Here is a 23,800-nt window from a genome sequence, read left to right as displayed (position 1 = left end):
TTCAAACACTGTTATGATGAGTAGTGATTAAGAGAATAAAGACTATACACCTCATCTCTATGGTTTATAATACTTAGTGTTGGGAATATTTCACATGCTCTAACATAGGGGCTCTGACATACAGTGAGGTACTGTTAACTGTTCTCTTCCCCATCCAGTCTCCCAAACTTACTCTGTTTTGCAATGTTCTTTCATTTATCCTTTGTGTCAGTGCATGAATGAGACAACCACAGAGGCGATGTCATGTCCCTCTGTATTATCTGCGCTGGTTCAGGCTGGCTGGGTTGTTGGTGGGGATGAGTACAGGGTACTAGCTAGGGCTAGGAGGAGGAGTTGGGGCAAAAATGTTGTAGTCCTAGAAATGGGACCATAGCAGACAGGGTACTGGAGAGGGCTTGGTCTGTAGAACACAGAGAAAGAGCTGGATATGGAGAACCTCAAGATAGGGTAGTGGTAGGAGTTGGTATTGGCCAGAGGTGGGAAGCGTAGGGCAGAAGAGTGAAAGAGGCATTATCCTGGGGAGTAGTCAGAGAGCTGAAAGAGCAGGAAAGGTGGGAAAAGGGGTTATATGAGGAGTGTGGGAAGGAAGAAAACGAGGAGGAGGCTGGGGTTTGCAAAGGATAACTCGAAGTAGCTCTCTTGTCCTTGTCTCTAGTGGCACCACTAGTTCCTCATCCAGTGAGGAGTCCAAATGAGCAACTGGCTAAGGGCCCAGACCTTTTTCAGCATTTATGTCACCACACCCCCTGCCTCATCTCATGTCCAAGTGCCCATTATGAGCTATGCAGACCCTGCCCTTTGGTCTTGTGGGTTGGCCTCACCTTCCAGGGAAATGGTCTCAATTTCTTAGTTTAAAGTGATCGTGGGAAACAGCAAAGAGTAGAAAGAGTGCTGCCATATTTGTCCCTGCTCTTGGGATTACATGTAGGTTTGCTCTTTAATATGCAAAGATTGGTCAAAGGGTGAAGACAGAGTCTGGGGTTTGGGACCTTGAAGATTGTGCATGAAGCAAGAATTGGGAAATGGGTCAGTGTCCCACTGTATTTTTTTTTTTAACCTCTTTCCTTTCTTTGTTCTTTTGAAATTATTACGTGATTCTACATGTTGTGGTGGTACAATGCTATTTCTTCAAACACTGTTATGATGAGTAGTGATTAAGAGAATAAAGACTATACACCTCATCTCTATGGTTTATAATACTTAGTGTTGGGAATATTTCACATGCTCTAACATAGGGGCTCTGACATACAGTGAGGTACTGTTAACTGTTCTCTTCCCCATCCAGTCTCCCAAACTTACTCTGTTTTGCAATGTTCTTTCATTTATCCTTTGTGTCAGTGCATGAATGAGACAACCACAGAGGCGATGTCATGTCCGTTACCAATGAAGAGGGCACTTAATATCAGAGAGAATTGTCACAGGCAGGCAAAGTGTGACAAAATAGGTGGGACTAGAACTTTAGCCCAAGGAACAGGACACGTCAAGGAGCACATTGCAGCACCGCACCTGGCAGGCCACACGACCCCTCTCAGGCCTCTGCAAAGAATGTTGTAGGCAGTGCTTCAGAGCAGAAGTATACTTTCTCCAGCTGAGCTTCTGGTTTCTGTTGGCCCTTGGTTTGTGGCCTGGCTCTTAACTGGAACCAGAAGCATGGGGTTCATATAGGTCAGGATGACTGCACCTCCTGATGCCTGATGAGGTATTGAGACTCCTTGTTCATTCCTGGGCTGTCTGGCTGCAGGTCAGATGACGGAGGAGGCTCCCGCACTCTCTCGTTTATTTGGTCTCATGTAGCAACTGTGTGCCTGCCGTTCCTGCTTCCTGTGACCACTGTCTACATCTTAAGTGCTTCCTGTGCCCTCTTCCCTCCTGTGCTCTTGCCCTCACGGTACGTTTTTTCCCTCTTGACCCACTCTGTCCTCCTATCACTCAGCACTTTCAGTTGTGTTCTCTGGAGTGATTCATATTTAAAGTTTTTATTTTATTTATTTATTTTTATTTTGTCACAGGGTGCATGTGCTCATCTGAGAAACACAGAGATACAGAGGGAAAGGGAGAAATGACTCCCCAGGAAGGTATGGCCTTGCTGTAGGTCCGCTTTTTTTTTTTTTTTTTTTCCATAATCCTCTTGGAATTCTGGGCACACATGCACTCACACCTGGTTTGATTTTCAAGCTACCACGTCCAGTATTTGAGCTGCAATTGGCTGTGGAAGTCCACCTCCTTAACCACCAGGTAGCTGCCTGGCACCCCTGTATTGGCTTTTTATATTGATGTAAATATTGTTAAGATCGTGTAAGAATGATAAAAGTTTTATAGTCCTAATATGATGTTGTTAGTCATTATTACGGTGTTCTGTTTCAGTGCTATATGCAGTAGAAATAGCTGTATTTCTCTGGCAGTTATACCATTATTGTAATGAATGGTCATTCAATTCTTCACTCTGATGATCTTAAGTTTCTGTCATCCAGAGATCAAGAATTGCTTCTCATGGAAAAGACTGAGCTTCATGCTATGTCCGGTGGTTTTGACACTGATTCCTAATTGTCAATGACTTCCCTCCATTGTGGGATGGCCAGACTCACAATTGAGACAGTTTTGTGCTGGCACTGAGGGACAACTGAAACTTAACACTATTGATCAATGTTATTTTCAGAGAAAGATCTTGATCAAGAAGGGAAAATGTGAAAATCTTTCAAAATAAAAATAGCTTTTTTCGTGTCAACCCTGACTTGGCTGAGTTGGGAAGGCCATGGAGGAGGTTTATTCTCATGCTGACATGCCTGTTAACAAAAAGTGTTATTTGAAAATTCTGCCCAAATCTTAATCTTGCATGGAGACTACTGTAACCTGACTCCAGCGTAAATGTCTGCCAGAGTCTATCTGTCCTACCGTGGACTGATGCCACCCTTGTTACAGTTCCAGGGGCTCCCTTTGCTCTCAAAGAAACAATAATTATTTTCCCACAGGAACTTGGGGTACAATTGATAGTGGGGAATGTAATTACTGACTTTTCAGTTGCTATGGGAGCAACCTACTGGGTCCTTAATATCAAAGTAACTAGGGAACTCAGAGAGTAGTTTGTGGCAGGAGTCACAGATAAAATATGACAGAGGCCATTTCTGCAATCTATAGAAAGTTGCTTAGGCAGTATGATGCAAAAATATACTTCCTAGAGATAGAAGGTAGGAGCTGCTGCCCCATGTGTGCTGGCACCATTCTGCCCCTCACTCACCCAGAACCAACAGGCAGGCCAAACCCAGGGCACTCAGTTTGAGCTCAACAGTAGGGACCCTGACCCAGCCTGCTGTGGCAGAGGAGGGACTCTCCAGCCTTTGTTGGTGTGTAAGTGCAACCTCCATCAATCTGGGAGCAGTTAGGAATGAATAAAATATTCTTTTTCTTCACTCAGCAGCAAATCTTCCATATTCTTCCACTTTCTGTCAAAAGCCAGGGTTTCTTTTTTCTTTTTTTTTTTTTTAATGGCTGAATAGTATTCCATAGAGTATATGTGCCACAGTTTTTTAATCCAATAAACATCGATGTGCAAGCACTTTTCTGATGAAGAATTCTTCTGTCCTTTGGGTAGATACCAAGGAGTAGGATTGCTGGGTCATATGGTAGTTCTATTTGTAGATTTTTGAGGAATCTCCAAATTGTTCTCCAGAGTGGCTGGACCAATCTACATTCCCACCAACAGTGTAGAAGAATTCCCCTTTCACCACACCGCCACCAACACTTATCATTTTTTTTTCTTTGATCTTAGTCATTCTGACTGGGGTTAGGTGATATCTCATTATTGTTTTGATCTGGACAAGGGAGAAATATTCACATGTCGAAATATTCACCTTGCAAGTTAAATAATGTGGTTGAATGTGTAAAAGAAAATGAAACAAAAAATGTAAGTAAATAAAAAACCCTCAACTTTCAGCTACAACAACAATATTCTTTTTCTGTCTCTTCCTAATGGGCTGTTGTTTTATATATATAATTTCACCTGTCTGAAATGAAACAATGATTGATACCCGCAGGTTTTTTTTTTTCAGATTATAAACTCTTATCTCTCATAATCCTCTACATGGAAATGATAAGTCCTTCTTTCATTGTTAATGTTAAGATTATCTTGCTTAATTTATGGGATTGATTGCTGCCTGAGTTTTAATCAATAAGTTTTCTTTAGAATTACATGTCACAGTAAAGAATGTCATAGACCACTCAGTATATACCTGCAGAATAACTATTGGCGTGGTTTCAAATGTTTACAACATAACGTTAAATGTTGAAGGTGGTGAATATGGTTATATCCTCGATTTGTTTATTGCACACTGTATACCTGCTTCTAAAGATGATTCTGTATCCAACAAAAATGTGTAATGATTATGTATAAATGATAAATTACAATAAATATTTAAAAAGAAAAAAATTAAAATTAAAAAGCAAAACGACAAAATAATCCAGAGATAACATGGACTTCAGAGATGGTTTGGGGACATTGGTTTGCTGTTTTCCCAGGCTGCCAGCTTCCTGATTAAGAAAAATTTCTTTTTCACTAGCATTTGCCTCTTGAGTGTTGGCTTTTGAGCGGCAAGCAGCAAGTGGATTCATTACGGAGAATCTAGTTACTCAGGGAGCAAGCTGGAGGGAAAGGTCAATTCAGGGGGGCAAGGAGTAAGGCCCTGCTGAGGATTTGGGAGTGCCCATGCAGAGAGGGACAGATTTGGTGCAGTGTAGAGGGTAGAACTAAGTGAGGAGAGTGGAGATGTCTCCTCTTAAATGAGGTTGTCTGTCGCTGTAGTAGGAACATGAAGTTGTCAGGTGGGAGACATGTTAAGGAGTAAAAGAACTTGTGACAATGTAAGCATGTGGGTGAGGGGGAAAGAGGTGTAGGGGATATCTCTACGTCTCCAAACTGAAAGAGTGAGTGACTGCAGAGTGTGGGCTGACACACGGTTTTCTGGAAGAGTAGAGGGTGGGGAAGAGTGTGCAGAGAAAGCCTACAAACCAATGGACCTGAGAACCCATGTGATCTCTGGGAAAGGAAGTCTAGCGAATCTGGGGATTCCTGGATTTGGAACTCCCATTGAGGCCCATTTTGGGGAGATGATGCCTAAGCATGAGTGCAGAGTGGAGTCTGACTGATTTGCCAGGGGGGGCACGTTCAGCTAGAGCCTGCTGTTCCTCAGCTCTCCCAAGATGTGTTAGCATTAGGCCTGAAAAATGCCTTCAGCTTGTTAAAAAGAAACCACATACAAAAATTTTATTTACAACATTCTTTAATCATAACGTGGGTGCACTTTCATAAATCAGTGTATCTGGTGCAATGTGAAGCGAGGTCATCCAAAAGTCTTCCTTTATGAAATCTAAGAAAAAGGAGCAGGTGTCAGAGAAGGTGTCTTGTCCTTAGCTCTGACACACACCCCGACCCTGCAGCTCCCTGTACTCTTCCTTTTCTGGTGCTCTCTCTTTTCTCCACCCATCTTCTATTCCTACCCTTTCCTTGTGTAAAGGAATTTGCATGTTCTTGCTTGTAGAGTTTCTGGTTCTGTAGCTCTCTGAGGTACAGTTCCTGCAGTATCTGGTACCTCTTCCTGCTGGTATCCTGCCATAGCCTTGGCTCTGCTAGTTTAGATCTTGATATCTGGACTCCTCGTATAGGCTCCCCTAGTCCTAGGCTTTATGCTTTTCAGGACCCAGCCCGGTGGTGAGAACCACCCATGGATATCTGAGGAAAGGGCTCACCTTCAAGCAGCAGGCAAAGGATGTAATGGACTCAGGACTGAACCTCGTCTTGGCCAATCAATTCCTAAAATGATTTCAGAAGGTGTCAGACATCTCTCCCATTTCCAAGCCAATATTTAGGGGCAAAAAACACCCCTGTGTCTCATAAATCAACCAACAAAAAACCAAAAACAATGAAGAAAACAAATGATGTGATTTTTATATCTAAAAATACATTCTGACTATGTGCCAATATCACCAATGTGGTAAGGTAGATACACTAACCCTTTCCTAATGCAATTAAACAGGTAACTTCATAGTTCAATCCATTTTCATTTTTAATTGTAGTAAATACATGTGATATAAAATTTACCATCTGACCAGTCATTTTTATGTATAAAGTTTTGTACTAAGTGTACTCATACTGTGTGCAAAATCTCCAGAACGACAGCTCTCCATGTCCCCTTTCTCCAGCCCCTGGCATACACCATTTACTTCCTGTTCTATGAATTTGACTTTTCTACATTCCTTGTGAACCAAACCTTATTTTTGTAAAAAAAAAAACCAGACTATGTCAAGCATAGACATGGAAGACATCACTGGTTTTAGTGAACACCTAAACAGAACAAGGAGGCGCAAGTTGAGCCTGTTAGCTGTTTGGACCTTTCTACAGTTTTAGGAGTTCAGCAAGCTCTTTATAAATCCTTGCTTTTAACTGTTGTGGTCTCTTAACCTAGAAGATTCTTTCCCACTTGTCTGTCTGAGGATACCTACCCAGTATGACCTTATGTGCCATCTTCCTCCCAGAATCTTTTTAGACTCTATAGTTTCTGGTTCTATTGCTCCTTGGGTCATGCTCCACCTCAAATCCACAGTGATTTTACCAAGTTCATTTCTTCATATCTCAGGTACTTGAGAAGAAGAAAAGCATGTAATCCATGCCTGTATTACCTATCCCTGCCATAGCATGCAATTGGTGTGTGTTTGGTAAATGTTTATTGGTAGCCTGGATTTCTGACCACTCGGTACTGGGATTTTCTTCTGCTGACCTCATGACATAAGCAAGTACATCATTCAGAAGCACAAGCAAATTTCATCACATGCTGGCTGAACTAGACAAGCATCTTTATAACTTATTCATTGTGAGCAAGGCTCAATCTCCTAAAGTCTTTGCTCCCTTCTGATGGATAAGAAGAAACTGAACTCTCATTCATCTAAGAAGCCACAATGTTAACTTGGGGATGAATAACGAAATTGTATTTGTGCCATACCAAGTGGAGTTTTCTTCAGCCTGGTCTCAGTGGTCCAGCAGCCCTCATCACACACAGGACTTGGGCTAGGTTGAAGGCAAGGACATAAAGGTGTCAAAATCTTTGTAGGCTTATCTTCTTTCCCAGTCAGGTCAACATTCTTGTTTTCCAGATGCTCAGACAGGAACAGCCCAGCCCAGCCCAATTCAGGTCAGCCTAGTGACACTGTGGGGCAGCCTCTGCTTGCCTTGGGTAATTCCAGGCTCAGTGTGCTTGCAAAGAAAGACTATCATTACTGTAGGAGAGGGGCATCTTCAATGCCTGGACACAATGGGTGGGAAATAACTGGAGAGTTGAGAAACTTGATGGTCCTAGCTCTCTTCCTCTTACCCAGATGCCGATTTCTCTCAAAGTCTCTGGGTTCATTCTCAGTTAGGATAAGATGCAGACACCCAGTTAACAGGGAAACTAACCAGAAAATATAATACAAAATAAGATACCATGCACATTACCAAAGCTCATTATATCAGAATTAACCAAGAGAGGAGTGAAAGAAAATTCTAAAAAGAAGAATAGATCGGAATAAATAAGAGATATACATTTTATGCTGGTAAAAACCTATCTAGTATGTAGAATGACAAACTAGATGTACTGCAGGAACATAGACACACCTTTGGAAATAATGTTGATGAAAAATAATAGAAAAGATTAAGGTTGATAACATAATACTATCAATTAAAATTACAAAGAGTTCACCTTATGTAGTATAAGACCAGTTCTACATCATATAGAATTATTGAGTGTTTGGATAGGAGAGTGAGGCAGTAAAATACTAGGTAAAAGTAAATCCAGATTTTTACTTGTGGTCCAGGTGAAATAACTATGCCTGGGATTGCCCTCCTGCCACGAATGACTAGAAAACTGGATAAAATATAGGACACATTTGGCTCTTTGCATTTCCACATAACTGTAATCTGCTTGTGAAGTTCCCCCCAAATATTTGTTTGACTCTGGTCCAATAGCCCTCATTCCACACAGGCAATTCTAGGTAGCTTTATTAAGATTGTGTTGGATTTACTCATATATCAGTTTAAAGTGAGCATCATACTTTTGTTTGTTTTATTTAAAAAAACTTCTTTCATTTGATCAGTATACATCACTACAGTTTACACAGTGAATTTACCTAGGCAATAATCCCAAGAATAGACATATGGAATTATATCAGATTAAGAAATTACTGTACAGCAAATGTCACAGTAAATAGTGTAAATTGACAACCCTCAGGATGGGAGAATATTTTTGTAAACTCTGCTTCAGATAAGGGACTGATAACTGGAATACAGAAGTGAGTAGTTTTTAAGACAATGTCACCCGCTCATCTCATGCCATATATGGGTAGGGTTGGGCCATGTTCTTGTCCAGTAGACCTTGCTACCTTCACTTTTTAGCTCAAATGACTGAGAGGCCTAACGCTCAAAACTTTGATGACAACGCAATGGAAGTCCTCCATGCCTTTTATGCAAGAGGCATTTCTAAAAAGCAGAAAGTCTCTGCTGTGGTTCTGAAATCCTAAAATTAGAAAAAATGGAGAAAGTGGAATCAGAACAAAAACAAAATAAAAATAAAAAACAAAAACAGAAAACCAACCCTGAGTCTCTATATCTGCAACAGGGATCTGTGTCTTTTGTATGAGTTGCAGAAGTGACCCCCTTAAGTACTTTTTAGCCCAGGTCGTATAAAGAAATAGACTGGGCACTGACTTCTTTCCATTTTCCAATTCCTGCATCAGAACCACTCTCCAACCGCCAAACATGAGACTCTGCCCTAGCCTTTTGACCAATCTTTGCCATCTGAGAAACACAACTGTATGTGAGAATAGGGACTAATTTTACAGCCCCCTTTCCATTCTTTATCTTTTCTTTTAAATTTGCCATAAGGTACACGCATTCTCCAGAGAGAGAGAGAGAGAGAGACAGAAAAAGTCTACCCCCTTTTGGGGGGAGCCATGCCACAATCTCTTATCCTCCATTCTCATCTTAGGATTCTGGATGTGCATGCACACATGCCTGGCATATTTTTAAAGCCCCGGAGCTAGGTATTCAAACCGCAGTTGCCCATGTGGGATTGAGCTGCCTAAGTCACTAGAGCACCTACTGCTTTTTTTGGGGGAACTCTCTTACACTGATGGTGGGAATGTAAATTGGTCCAGCCACTCTGGAGAATAATTTGGAGATTCCTCAAAAATCTACAAATAGAATTACCATAAGATCCAGCAATCCTACTCCTTGGTATCTACACAAAAGACAGAAGAATTCTTAATTGGAAAAGTGCTTGCACATCGATATTTATTGTGGCATTATTCACAATTGCTAAGACATGGAACCAACCCAAATGCCCATGAACAGATGAATGGGTTGAAAAACTGTGGCATATATACTCTATGGAATACTACTCAACCATAAAAAAACAACAAGACCCTGGCTTTTGACAAAAAGTGGATGAATATGGAAGATTTACTGCTGAGTGAAGCAAGCCAGGCTATGAAGGAGAGACATCGTATGTCTCCACTTAATATGTACTGAGTGTCTGCACTCTATGACCAAAAGAATGACTGAAGGGTATAGAAACACAGTAAATGGTTGTGAATACCAGATATAGGGTGGGAAGAGGGTGGGTGAAGGAGTAGAGTCTGAGGAAGGACATTAAGGAAAAACATAGGCATAGCATTAATGGGGTATTATCTGTTGAAGATAGCTTTATGGTATTATCAACTGGACTGGGGAGAAATGTACACATGTTGTAATATTCACTTTGCAAGCTAAATAACATGATTGAATGTATAAAAGAACTTGAAATTAAAAATCTATATAAAAAAGAAAATAAATAAAAATTTAAAAAATAATTTTTTAAACATTTAAATTTATTTAATTAATTTATTTTAATTTGACCAGAGAGAGTAGGTGATGAGAGAGAGAGAAAGAGGGGGAGAGAGAGAGAGAGAGGAGAGAGAGATAGAGAGGAGAGAGAGAGAAAATGAGAAAGCAAGTCACCAGGTTTGGAACGTGAACCATGGTCAGCCATGAGGGAATCCAGCACCTTTAACTACCATGCCACCTTTAGGTCCGTGGCCCCTACTTTTTTCTTAGAGACTTGAAGGTCTCTAAGCCCAGGTCTCTTCCTTTGTGATCTACGAATTATACACTCATCACTGCCCTGTTCGTCTTGGTCCTCTTTTCCATCACTCCAAAATCTTTGTCCTGACTCCTCCTCCTAGTGCTTGTTAGTCCCCTGTACTCTAGTCCCCACTGAAAACCCAGCTAACCCTAACTGGAGCTGAAGATCCACAAATCTCATCCTAGAGAGATGGCTTTCCCCCTACTGGGACAGTTCCGGTTTGTTGCTTGGGACTTTATGGCAATCTTGTGGCCATTCCCTGCTCCATCCGAACACCCATTCTAGCAAAGGGCCTTGCCATACAACAGGTCGCCTGTGACTGTAAAGCTTTATAACTGGGACCTGTGGCTCATCCCCTCCAACACTTGCCTTTGGACTCTCAGATTTGTTGCTTGAGACTTTGTGATGATCTTGTGCCCCTCCATACCCCATCTGGACACCTGTTCCAGTGAAGGCCCTTGCCATATGGCAGGCCACCTGTGGCTCAAGGCTTTATGACTAGGACCTAGGGCTCATCCCCTCTTCCACTTGTCATTAAACTCTCAGGACTTTGGCATTTTCTATAGCATGCCCACCCCTACCGCCCAACCTCTTTATTGTTCCTAAATTGAACCTCAGCAGCTCAGTTTCAGGTGCACCTGCTCTCTAGGAACAGGGAGGACTTTGGGTCACCCAGGACCAGTGACAGCAATGCAAGTTGCTGGTAAGGATGAAGAGATAGAACAGAAGAGAGATCAGCAATTGCTTATTCCTGCACACCTTTGAATGCTCAGGGATACTTGAAAAATTTAAGAAGGAACATATGGACCATGAGATGACTAGAAACCATTGCAGAGGCACAAGAAATATGAGCAACCAACAAAATATCTCTTCCCCCAAGGTTAAACATCAATTCTTCATTACCCACAGACAACACAGTGGAACTTGTGAAAATATCAGATAAACAATTCAGAATATTTATAGTGACCAAACCAAATGAGATGCAAGAAAAAAGAGAAAAGGAGCTCCAGAAGATGAGGAAATCCTTTCATGATTTGAAAGAAGAAATAGACACCCTAAAGAAGAATCAAATGGAATTACTAGAGATGAAGAATGTGATACAGGAAATTAAAACCTCTCTCAAAAGTAGTAAAGGTAGATTAGATCATGCAGAAGATCAAATCCTGGATGTAGAAGACAAAACCTCTGATTTAGAAAAAAATATAAAAAAAAGAATGAGAAAAGAACCAAGAAAAATGTGGACACTGTATGAGAAATACTAGATACCATCAAGGGCCCAAACATCCAGATAATTGGTATCCCACATGAGGAAGAAATTAATAAGGGCTTCGATAATTTATTCCATGAAATCCTGGAAGAAAACTTTACAAATGTAGAGAGACATTCAAATATCCAGACCCAACAAATACATAAGACCCCAAATAGAATCAACCCAAGAAGATTTTCTCTAAGGCACATCATAGCCAGATTGGTCAAACCACAAAGACAAAGACAATAAACTAAAATTGGCAAAATGAAAATGCTAAGTTACTTACAAAGGTTATCCCATCAGACTAACATCAGACTTCCCTTCAGAAACAATGCAGGCAAGAAAAGAATGGGGAAATATAGTCAAGTGTTAAATGAAAAACAATTTCATCCAAGAATACTCTCCCTGGCAAGATTATCCTTCCTATGGGAAAAAAAGATTAAACAATTTTCAGCTAGGGACCAGCAGTTAGCGTAGTGGCTATGTCGCTGACTCCTATGTAGTCGACTGTGGTTCGAGTCCCAGACCCGGTGGCTTAAACTCATGCCAGGCACGTGTGCATGCATTCCCATGATCCCAAGAGGAGAATGGAGAAGGGATTGTGGCATGGCCATCCCCCCGGGGGGTGATTTCTCGTTTTCTGTCTCTCTGTCTCTCTGGCGAGTGCACACACCCTGTAGCAAAAAGCTCTCCAAAAAAATTTTTTTTTTCAGATAAACAAAACCTGAAAGAATTTACCAACTCTAGACCAGCTCTTCAAGAAGTTCTGAAGGTAGTGCTATACTGGAAAACTATAAAGTCAAACATACAGATATAAAAGAACAAAAAACAACCAGGAAAATGGCTCACTTAATGATAGGAACATGTCTGGAAATATCGATAATAACATTGAATGTTAATGGATTAAATTCTCTGATCAAGAGACACAGCCTGGCTGAATGGATTAAAAAAAACAAACACTCTATCAGTTGGCTACAAGAAACACACCTTATGGATAAAGACATATATAGACTAGAAGTGAAGGGCTGGAAAAAAATATTCCATGTAAACAGATATAAGAAAAGGGCTGGAGTTGCAATACTGATTTCAGACAAAATAGGCTTTAAGACAAAAACTGTAAGAAGAGACAAAGGAGGACATTATATAGTAGTAAATGGGCTGATTCATCCAAAAGATGTTAATTCTTCAACTATCTATGCACCCAATTTAGGAACACCTAAATACATGAAGGAAAGACTACTAGAGCTAAAAGGAGAGATAGGTTGCAACACTATAATTGTTAGGGATCTCAATACCCCATTATCTTCTTTAGAGAGCTCTTCTAGGCAAAAAATGAGCAGAGATACACAGGACCTAAATGATACTATAAATCAAATGGGCTTGACAGACATCTATAGAACTTTTCACCCTAAGACAACAAAATATACATCTTTCTCACCCTGGCATGAAACCTTTTCTAAGATTGACCATATGATAAGACACAAATCAAACCTTTACAGATTCAAAGGCATAGAAACAATATCTAGCATCTTCTCTGATCATGATGGAATTAAACTCGATATTAATTTCAAGAAAAATTCTCAAAAATGCACAAACACATGGAAACTAAACAATCTACTTATGAATGACTTCTTAACTACAGAAGCAATTAAGTCTGAAATTAAAAAAAAATTACGGAAACAAATGATAATGAGTACACGAGTTTCCATAATCTATGGGACATGGCAAAAGCAATCATAAGAGGGAAAGTCATAGCAATTAGTTCGCATGAGGAAAAAGATGGAAAGGTGGCAAATAGACAACCTAACATCATGCCTCAGGGAATAGGAAAAAATAGCAACAAAAAGTCCAAAAACTGCCAGGCAAAAAGAAATAATAAAGATTCAAGCAGAAATAAATGAAATAGAAAATAAACAAACTATACAGAAAATAAATGAAAGCAAAAGCTGTTTTTTTTTTAAAGATGAACAAGATCAACATATCATTAGCTACACTGATAAAGAAGAAGAAAGAAAAAACCAGATAAATCAAATACATAATGAAACAGGCAACATTACAACAGACACAGTAGAAATACAAAACATCATTAGAGTGATGTGGATGGCCCGGAACTAACAATAGCTCAAGTCAGGCAATTGCCAACATTTCCCAGGCCTCTGTGAATTCACTGTCTCTGGCTCTCCCCTTCTGGAGTGATAAAAGCAATCCGAGACCTTGAGTAGCCAACACTTCGCTTATCTGACCTTTTCTTCCTGAGAACTCTGGGCTGCATCTTCCTGATGGACTTCTTCCTGATAGGCTTCTTTTCCCTGATAAAATTCACTTAGCCCACTGAAAACTGCCCCTCCCCAAACTCCTCTGATAAAAGACTGCACTTGACCCCTATGGTGGGGGGGTGGGAGCGGAGATTGAGAGTATTAACTCCTCTGTGCCTGCTGATGTAATTAAAGAGAATTCGCTTTTCTCTCCGGAGTACTGCACTTTTGTCCCTTGGCGTCTGTTTTTCCACAACATTTGGTACATTGAGCGTGAAGCAAAATCAGACTGGCCCCTTGAGCCACTGATCCCTGGGTGTTTCACCCCAGGGACGGGCACTGCAGTGTGGAGGGATAGGCACACCCCTGACTTGTTTGACAGGATCCCTCAGCTGGGATGCCCACCTCGAGGTCGAGCGTTCCTGGGTCATTGGACTCCAATTGAAGAGAAGGAGCAACTCTCATTCCGGACCTTGATGCATCATCTGTGGTCAGCTCTGGTATTCTGGTAAGCTCCCGGGGATCTAGAGTCCTATCAGTCAGACCCACTCACTTTGAGTGGAAGAAGAGACCCATACACTCTCCTTTGGTTGCAGAACTGATAGTCAATGTTCATCTGGTAATTGATTGATGTGGGGAGGGAATGTGACTGAGTGACTGTGAGTGTTTGTGATGAGAGAATGTGCTTGTGGTCCCACCATACATGGCACTATGGGACATGATTGAGTCTGTTTAAATCTGCGTTTCCGTGGTGTTTCTGTGAAGACTAAATGGCAATATTCCATGCTGAGGGCCCCCTTCCCTCTGTGTGTGTGTAATCTGGTGGAAGTTGTATATCCGATTGCCTGTTGCCAAGGACACACACAAGGCCCGCAAAGGACATGGTCAGACAGACACCTGAATGGTCTTCCATTTGGGGGGAGACACCCATCCTTTGTCTGTTTTGTGGCATCATTTACAGGAGCAGCCATTGGGAGGGGTTTCCCTGTAGAGGTGGATAGGCAGAGTAGATGTCAGGTCACAAGTTCTGTCTCTGGAAGCTGGGACACAAGTTCCTCCTGACTGTGACACATTTGTAGACAGGTTGCAAAAATCTTTGCAAAGGCAGGTAGAGAATGTAGAATGCAGATGTGACTGAGGCATTTCTGAAAACAACTGGCCTTTGAAAATACTAATGTGGATTATCAAGAAATATTGAGGAAAACTTACATCCTGTGGTGACCTTGTAGCTCAGTCCCCATAGCAACTTGGCAACTCTTAATGACCTTGTGGCCCTGTTTAGTGCTGACCGACACTGAGTTAACCCTTTCTCATTCCTAGGTGCTCAGGACTTTCTGTTCATGGGCAGTTGCTTTGAGGTTTTTGTTTCTACCTTCTCAAGGCTTTTTCAAATAGTTAGAAATCTTAAACTGCTATCAATAAAAATGTTTTGTTCTATTTTGGGAAATTTGTTAAACAGTTTTTGTTCATTTGTAAGATATACATCAATGTATAAAACAAACTCACAATTTATGTAAAACAAAACCCTCTATAGGGGCTGCCAAATTGCTCTACCTAACCATGTTCAAATTGAATAATTTTAATTTGACTTTTGACTCAAAATAACATCAGTGGAGCACCGCTGGCAACATTTATCATCTATTCTAAAGTTTCCTCTGACCAGTGATCTCCTGTGTCTTTTGGGAAGTGCAGGCATTTAATAACTGGTTAAGTCAGAGAAATTTGGGATATGATGAAAAAACTTCAGTCCAAGTCTTCCAAGTCTGCGTTGGACTGTATGCTAAGCTTAAAAAGGACTTCTCTGATGATTATAAAGTTAAATTGAGGGACCAGCAGTTGGCGTAATGTCTATGTCGCTGGATTCCCATGTAGTTGACTGCAGTTCAAGTCCTGGACCTGGTGGCTTAAACTCATGCTGGGTGCATGTGCGTGCATGCCCAAGATCCCGAGAGGAGAATGGAGGCGAAGGGATTGTGGTGTGGCCATCCCCCCTGGGAGGTGATTTCTTGCTTGCTGTTTCTCTGTCTCTCTGTGTCTTTCTGGCGAGTGCAAGCACCCTATAGCAAAAACTTCGCCAAAAAAAAAAAAAAAGTTAAGTTGAAACCAAAAAGGTTAAAAGCCCTCTGTGAGATTAAATGGACTTCTTTTAAGGGGGGATGGCCACTGAACTCTGCATCTTTCGATCATTTGGCCTATGCACAATGTGGTTACTGTCACACCAGGCCATCCCCACCAGCTTCCCTATGCTGACTCCTGGCTACAAATAGCCCAAGTCATTTCACCTTGGGCACAGATTTACATAAAAGGGAAAACTAATACACTATTTTGGCCACTCATGTTATTCTTCCCTCACATCGTGTCCAACTCTGATTAAAACAAAAACAAAACAAAACAAAACAAAACCCCACAACACAAATCCTGCAGGCTCTCTAAGAAGAGCACCACCACAGAGTCCTTGTAGCAACCAAAAAAAAATTGCTACAAAAACATGCCTCCAACGATATGGTAGATCCTAAGGCTTGGGCCAGAACTACCTTTCTGAATAAAAAGCTTGACTGGGAATTCAATACTGAAGGTGGCCATACTCATCTCAATAAGTATCTTAGAGACACTCCTACAGGGAATGAAAGTCAGTGCAATAAAACCTACAAAGATGACAAAAATCGCAAAAATAATTCAAAATACAGATAAGCCACTGGGGCAATTTTATGAAAGACTCTATAAGACATACCAGATCCATACTCCATTTAACCCACACTTTTGGGAAGTCTGCCTCCAATAACTCCAGGGGAGTTGTCCCAGTAGTTTGTATTCCAGCCGGCCAAGTTGGCCCTTGGGCAGAGTTGTTCACAGTGAACAACTGTGAACATGTGGCCTTGCCGGGGCTATAAGTACTTACTAGTCCAAGTCTGCACTTACTCAGACTGGGTGGATCCCTACACAAACTGAAAAGGCTAGGGAAATCACTTGAGCCCTTTTGAAAGAAGTTATACCTCGGTTTGCACTCCCCCCCTTATGACTGGGTCAAACAACAGCCCTGACTTCATGACAGAAGTCATACAGGGAGTAACAAAGGTCTTGGGCATAAAATGAAAGCGTCACACTGCTTACCAGCCCCAGAGCTCTGGGAGAGTTGATCAAATGAACTGCACTCTCAAGTCCACCCTGGCTTAGCTCTGTCAAGACACAGGACGCCCCTGGGTGGATGTTCTCCCACTGGCCCTGCTCTGGGTTCAATGTACACCTCAAAAGCATGATTTTTCCCCTTATGAGATTCTGTTTGACTTGCCAGGCCTCACCCCCCCATCCCCCCCGTTGGTCACCCAGACCCGAATGGCTGACTCCATGGGGAGGCATATGGGATTTGAGTCACAAATAGTACCTATGGAAATATCTCAAAACACAACTTCTACTTCTGCCCAGGAAGGAGAAACTGCTTGGCTTACTCTCCTGCTCCGATGACTACGAGTCTGGACAAAATATAGGAAACAAACTTGGCTCTTTGCATTTTCATAGAAATTATAATCAATTAGGAATTTTCCCTGAAAATACATTGGGATTCTGGTTGGGATTGTTTGAATCTACTCAGATATCAATTTGAGGAGAGACTTTTTCATGTATTCCATGTACTCACATGATGCGATCCTCTGATGACGACTTGGGCATATTCTTGTCCTCTAGACTCCAGACCCTTCACCTTTTGAGGTAGAGGCAGCTGACTGAGAGAGAGAGACCAAACCATTAGAACTTTGATGAGAAAAAAAATGGAGGAACCCTCCCTGTTCAAACAGGAAGCATTTCTTGAGGTCAGGAAGTCTCTCTCTCGGGCAATAGAGTCCTTAAATGAGCAATAATGGAGTCACAGAGGAACCAGGGAAAAAAAGGTCCAAACTGAAACACCAGTCCTGAATATCCACAATCTAAAGAAGGGTTTCCCTGTGTTTGAATTTCATGACTTGCCTTCTGAGTCACTCATTCAACCCATGGCAGAGCAACATGACTTACCCTCCCGCAGAAGAGTAATGTGTTCCACTCCTGCTCTCCCAGACCTCTGCCCTTACTGGTCTTGCAGCTTGCTCTGCAGTTACAGGCGGGGTTCCCTAGGGAAAACAGGTAGAAATGTGGCTACTCATGCAGGGTGGCCAGTTATCAGCCAGGAGAGAAAAAAGCAGATGGTCTAGAAAAAGGAAATTGTTCAGATATCACTGGCACCTCAGGTGGTCTTACAAGATGGGGTTGAAGGCAAAATGCAAATGGCAGTGAGATACTCAGGATCTTGTTAAAAAAAAGGGGGGGGGGTTCCTGTAACTAACGGAGATGACACACAGTGCACAGTGCCTGCAGTCCTGTCACATTCCCAAAGTCCAGCAGGCGGGGCTGCTGGGAATGCACAGACTTGGCAATTCTGGACAGCATCAGAACTGATCCAGAAAGAGGAATATTGCCCAGGATCATCAGGTTTGGTTGAGTGTCTGGATTGTTGGCAGAGACTACCACAGTTAGGGGATTAGGAAGGAGGGCTGGGAGGAGGAGTTGGTAGAAAGACGTTGGAGTAATGGGAAAGGGGATCAACACAGACAGGGCGGCAGCTAGTGGATGGTCTGTAGGGCACAGAGGAAGAGCTGGGCTTGGAGACCCTCAAAGGAAGGGGCAGGTAGAAGTTAGCATTAGTCAAGGAAGGGAAATGGATAGGGGGGGAAGATGACTAAGAGGCCTGGCGCTGGGGAGTAGGCTGAGGGCTGACAGACTGAGGAGCAATGGGAGGAAGGTGGCTTCCATGAGAAGGGTGGGAAGGAAGGGAATGAGAAGGAGGCTGGGGCTTAGGAGGGGCAATTGGGGTAGTTTTTAGTCATTGTCACTAATGGTGCTCCTAGTTACTCCAGTTCAAACAAGTCAAAATGAGTAACTGGACAAATGGCCAGAGTTCTTCAGCATTTATGTCATGGCACCTTCTCCATCATCACATGTCTGAATGCCCATTATAACCTGTGCAGACTCTGTCCTATCAGTTAGTGAGTGGGCCCCACCCACCGAGGAAGTGGTCCTACTTTCTAGGTTTAAGACTGACCACAAGAGGGACTAGCAGGTGGCATGGAGGTTAAAGCACAGAACTCCCACATGACCCACCATGGTTCCCAGTCCTGGCAACTTGAAAATCATGCCAGATACGTGTGTGTATGCCCCAAATCCCAGGAGGAGAATGAAGGAAAAGGGATTGTGGCGTAGCCATACCCCCAGGGGATGGTTTCTCACTTTTTCTCTCACTGTCTCTGATAAGCACACATGCCCTATGGCAAAAACCTTAAAAAATGATTACAAGGAATAGCAGAGATCGGGACGGGGCTGTCATACTAATCTGTTTTTGAGATAACACACAACTTTTTTTCTTTTTCTTTTTTTTTTGTGTGTATGTGTGTTTCACAGTGTGACACTTTATTTCTCTAAAGTTTTCAAGAAATATTATCCTTGTTTTCCCATGCTTCATATTGGTTGAAAAGATTTGTTTTCTTTTCATGAGCTGACTATGCTACAGCTGCTTTTGATGTGAGATTAGAACCAACATCACTGAACCGAATTGCTTTGCTTTGAAGTCTTGTAATTGCAACTTGATTTCGACTAGATGTATTTCTTATCTAAACAAACCAACAGTTAATACTTCACTGGGAACATTCTACTGTTGTACTATGTTTGGAGTAGCACTTTATTTATCAAACTATTTATTTTTTCAAGTGGAAATGCATATATTACATCTTTTTTTATATTTTAAAGTTTCCAGGTTTTAAGTGAGAGCCCTCAGATGTTGGATTTAATTTCACTTTTATAAAGAAAACAGTGCTACTTAAATGTAAGCTTTGTTTTTCAGTAGGCAAAGATACTAAAGTCACTTATACTCTTACTTCACTGGGTCCATCCGCCCCTTTTCTGTTTTCTATCAAGTCAGATTCCCCTGCTAATTTTACTTCATGCATCAGCCACTTTAGATTCTGTGATTCCATAAAGCCATAGGCAGTATTACCAACATTTAAATTTTCTTGATGTGTCTTTTTCTAGCATTCTTCCAGGGGTTAAAATGGAAAGTGATTTAAACTATTTCACTGCTGCAAATATATGACATACAGTTTGGAAAGTCAACAACCTCAACTCTATAGTCTATTAAACAACACCCTTAATAATAATCCCTGTGGTTAAGTTCATAAGATCATCCATGAGAAGAGAAAATGGAAAACAATGTAAATATTTCACAAAGATTTAGGCAGGACCATCAGGTGGTGTAGTAATTAAGGCTCTGGACTTCCATGTGGCCAACCATTTTACTGGTCTCAGACTCAGTGACTTGAATCTCATACCTAGTTCATGTATATGCATGCTCAAAATCCTGAGAGGAGACTGGAGGAGAAAAGATTATGGCATGGTCATCCCCCATGGGGGATGGTTTCTCATTTTCTGTCTCTGCCACAAGCAGGACAAACGCCTTGTAGCAAAAGGTCTAAAAAAAAAGAAAAGAAAAGAAAAAAAGGAAAACATTTAGGCAAATTATGGTATAGCCACGTAAGAGAATATGAAAAGGAAATCTACCAATATATTAAAAAAAAGAGTGGTACACACCTGAGTCATTGGTGTGGCAACACAGAATAAGGTCAGGTATGGATCGTTGACTTTGAGAATTACTAGCAATTCAAATTTTGCTGCTATCACAAAACTGAAAACTATCCATTACCACAAAGAAATAACAAGGTCTTCAACTAGGACTTTTGAAAAGACGAATGTCTCTTCTGAAACCGATACCCAGAGTTTACCTCTGGTCCTGGTTTTGATTTTAAAGTTTAAACTACCTGGCGGGGAAACCCATAGCCAATTTAAATTGGAATTGAGGTTAATGTTACTTTGGAGATGCTAAGTAGATGGCAGGTTTAGTACTCTGGCAGAGCACTGCCATAAGCACGGCCACAGAATCTCTCCTAAGAAAGCCTGACTGAAGATGAGCTCACAATACAAATGACAGGACACATTAGCAAATAACCCAAGAGATTGTCAGCCGAGCTAACATACAGCAGATTTACACATATCCCACTGAGAATTTCATATAATTAAAGAATAAGAGCTTGAAATTCTTTTTTATTGCCAGTAGAGATGTGTGTGCCAGGGAGAGATGAGAGAGAGAGAGAGAGAGAGAGAGAGAGAGAGAGGAAGCACCTGCCAATTGGGCATTTTCAAGTTGTAATCCTTTTTCTTGCACTATTCCATTTCATCATGATTCTGTGCGTGCGCATGCTTGGAATGTTTTTCAAGTCACCAGGGCTGGGATTTGAACTGTGGCCATGTGGGATGTGACTCCCACCCTTCAATGCTGACCCATCCCAAAATAAAACTTTTATGACTGCCCATGATGTAGTATAATTCTGGATTTACCCTCTTGCTACAAGTAACTAGAAAACTGAAAAAAAAAATACAGAAAGCTCTCTTGGTCCTTTGCATTTTCATAGAAACTATAATCAACTTGGCAAATTCTCAAAAGTATATTGGGATTTAGACTGAGATTTATTGAATCTGCTCATGTATAATTTGAGGAGAGACTTTTTAAAAAATTCTGTTACTACTCAGCCATAAAAAAAACAATAAGACCCTGGCATTTGATAGAAAGTGGTCGGAAATGGAAGATCTATTGCTGCATGAAGTAAGCCAGGATATGAAAGAAAGATATTGTATGTATCCACTTAATATATGCCACATTTTATGGTAAGGATCTAAATATTGAAGGGCATAAAAGCAGTGAAAATAGTTAGCGATGATAAGACAGTGTGGAACAGGGTAGGAGAAGAGAAGAGTGTGGAGAAGGATAGCAAGAGAACAAATAGAGAGGCATGACATTAGTGGGATACAGATTTGATTTATTATCTGTTTATGATGACGTGTGTAGTATTCTCAACTGGAATGGTCTGAGAAGTATTTCATGTTGGGTAAAGTCTTTTACAAATAAAATGATAGTGATTGAATGTTTAAAAAAATGGAATACTAATAACAATAACCTGAAAAAAAAAGAAAAGCTATTGGATGATGATGTTGGGAATTTTGATGTCTTTGTATTGACTGATATGCATGGTACTCTTTCTGGAAAAAGAAATGTAATACACTGTAAAGTTATATGTAATTCAATGTATTATAAACAAGATTATGATAATAATAAAGACATTTTTAAAAAGAATAAAAATAAATAAAAGCTCTTCAAAAGTTCATGAAAATGCATATAATGAAAAAATATGGATTTCAAAAAAATTCTGCACCAAAATAAACTCATATTTTATTTTCTCTTGAAAACAAATTCTATCTGTTCATCTGATGCAATCCTCTGTGAAGAACTTTGGCATATTTTTGTTTTCTAAACTCTTCCCTTCACCTTTTAGTGAAGAGGCAGCTAACTTAGAGAGTGGCCCAACCATCACACTTTGATAAGAACATGATGGAGGGATGCTCCCCGTTCTGGCAGGGACATTTCTCAAGGGAAGGAAGACCATCCTTTGGCATTAGAGTCCAAAGATGAGGAATGATACAATCAGAGGGGAAGCAGAACAACAACAACAAAAATAAATTTTAAAAAATAATATAAAGCTCAAACCAGAACACCAGCCCTGAGTCTGCACTATCTATACAGCAAGGGTGCCCTGTGTTTGAATTTTATGGGTCACCCTCTGAACCACTCATTTAACCAGAGCAAATCAGTAGGACTTACCCTCTTGGAGAACAATGTTTCCACTTCTGCTATCCCGGACCTGCGCTCTCACTGGTCTTTCAGTTTGCTCCCTGGTTACCAACCTAGTTCTTTGGAGAGGACAAATACAAATGCAGCAGCTTGTGCAAGCTGGTTGATCAGCTAGGAGAGGAAAAAACAGACAATCTAGAAAAAGAAAATCACTGAAGTATTGCTAGCTCCTGAAGAGGACTAATAATATGAGGATGAAGGCAAAATGCACATGGCAGTGAGATAACCAGGATCTGGTCAGAGAAAGGGATCCTGCAACTAATTGGGTTGACATTCCAATGTCTGCGCAGTGGCTGCCATCCTGTCACATTTCCAGTGTCCAGCAGGTCATGCTGTGGGGAATGCTCAGACCTGGCAATTCTGAATAGCAGCAGAACTGTCCCAGTAGGAGGGAAACTGCAGATCCAGGGTGAGAGCTGTGGATGATCAGGTCCAGTTGGAAGCGGCTGGTTGTCGGTGGGGGCTAGAGTCCAGGGGATTAGGAAGGAGGGCTGGGAGGAGGAGTTGGGAGAAAGATGTTGGAGTAATGGGAAAGGGGACCAAGACAGACAGGGCGGCGGCTAGTGGATGGTCTGTAAAGAACAGAGGAAGAGCTGGGCTTGGAGACCTTCAAGGGAGGGGGCTGGTAGGAGTTGGTATTAGTCAAGGAAGGGAAGTGGATAGGGCGGGAAGATGACCGAGAGGCCTGGTGCTGGGGAGTAGGCTGAGGGCTGACAGACTGAGGAGCAATGGGAGGAAGGTGGCATCCATGAGAAGGGTGGGAAGGAAGAGAACGAGGAGGAGGCTGGGGTTTAGGAGGGGCAATTGGGGGTAGCTTTTCAGTCATTGTCTTTAAAGGGGCTCCTAGTTACTCCAGTCCAAACGAGTCCAAATGAGTAAGTGCCCAGAGTTCTTCCAGCATTTATATCATAGCAACGCCCGCATCACCTTGTGACTGCATGCCCATTATGACATGCAGACCCTGCCCTATTGGTTAGTGAGTGGGCCCTACCCACCAGGGAAATGATCCTACTTTCTAGGATTAGGAGTGACACAAAAAATAGCTAAGAGTAGAAAGGCAGCTGTTGTACTAGTTCCTGTTGGGATAAGATACAGTTGTTTCTGCAGGCAAAGATTGGACTAAGAGTTAGGATAGAGTCAGGGGCTTGGGAGCTTGTAGATTGATTCTGAAGCAAGAATTGGGAAATGGTGTCCTTGTTTCAGTTACATGCATATACTTTTTTCCTTAATGTTCTTTCTTTTTTTTCTTTTTAAATTAACGTACAATAATTGAACATATGATGCACAATGTTACTTTTCCATTTATGAATACCATGTGTGTGATTAAAAGAGGGTAATTATCATACCCACTATGTTACTGTCATTACATAGTTTTTATACATTCAACCTGCCCCAT

The 23,800-nt window shown here is 41.4% G+C and overlaps 1 long non-coding RNA gene across 1 annotated transcript; it reads right to left on the bottom strand.

The window, feature by feature from the left end:
- Positions 1–5,282: 5,282 nt before the first annotated feature.
- On the bottom strand, positions 5,283–22,452 carry LOC102473832 (uncharacterized). The gene is made up of 6 exons (XR_335312.1): positions 22,375–22,452; positions 17,652–17,746; positions 17,281–17,365; positions 6,990–7,054; positions 5,740–5,803; positions 5,283–5,360 (listed from the first exon to the last, which is right to left on the bottom strand). It is a non-coding gene; the product is annotated as an uncharacterized LOC102473832 (long non-coding RNA).
- Between the last annotated feature and the right edge of the window lie 1,348 nt (positions 22,453–23,800).

The sequence above is a fragment of the Tupaia chinensis genome, unplaced genomic scaffold, assembly GCF_000334495.1.
Source record: "Tupaia chinensis unplaced genomic scaffold, TupChi_1.0 Scaffold000387_1, whole genome shotgun sequence".
Lineage (NCBI taxonomy): Eukaryota > Metazoa > Chordata > Mammalia > Scandentia > Tupaiidae > Tupaia > Tupaia belangeri.
Note: the sequence above shows the minus strand (reverse complement) of the source record. Positions and strands in the feature narration are given on the sequence as shown.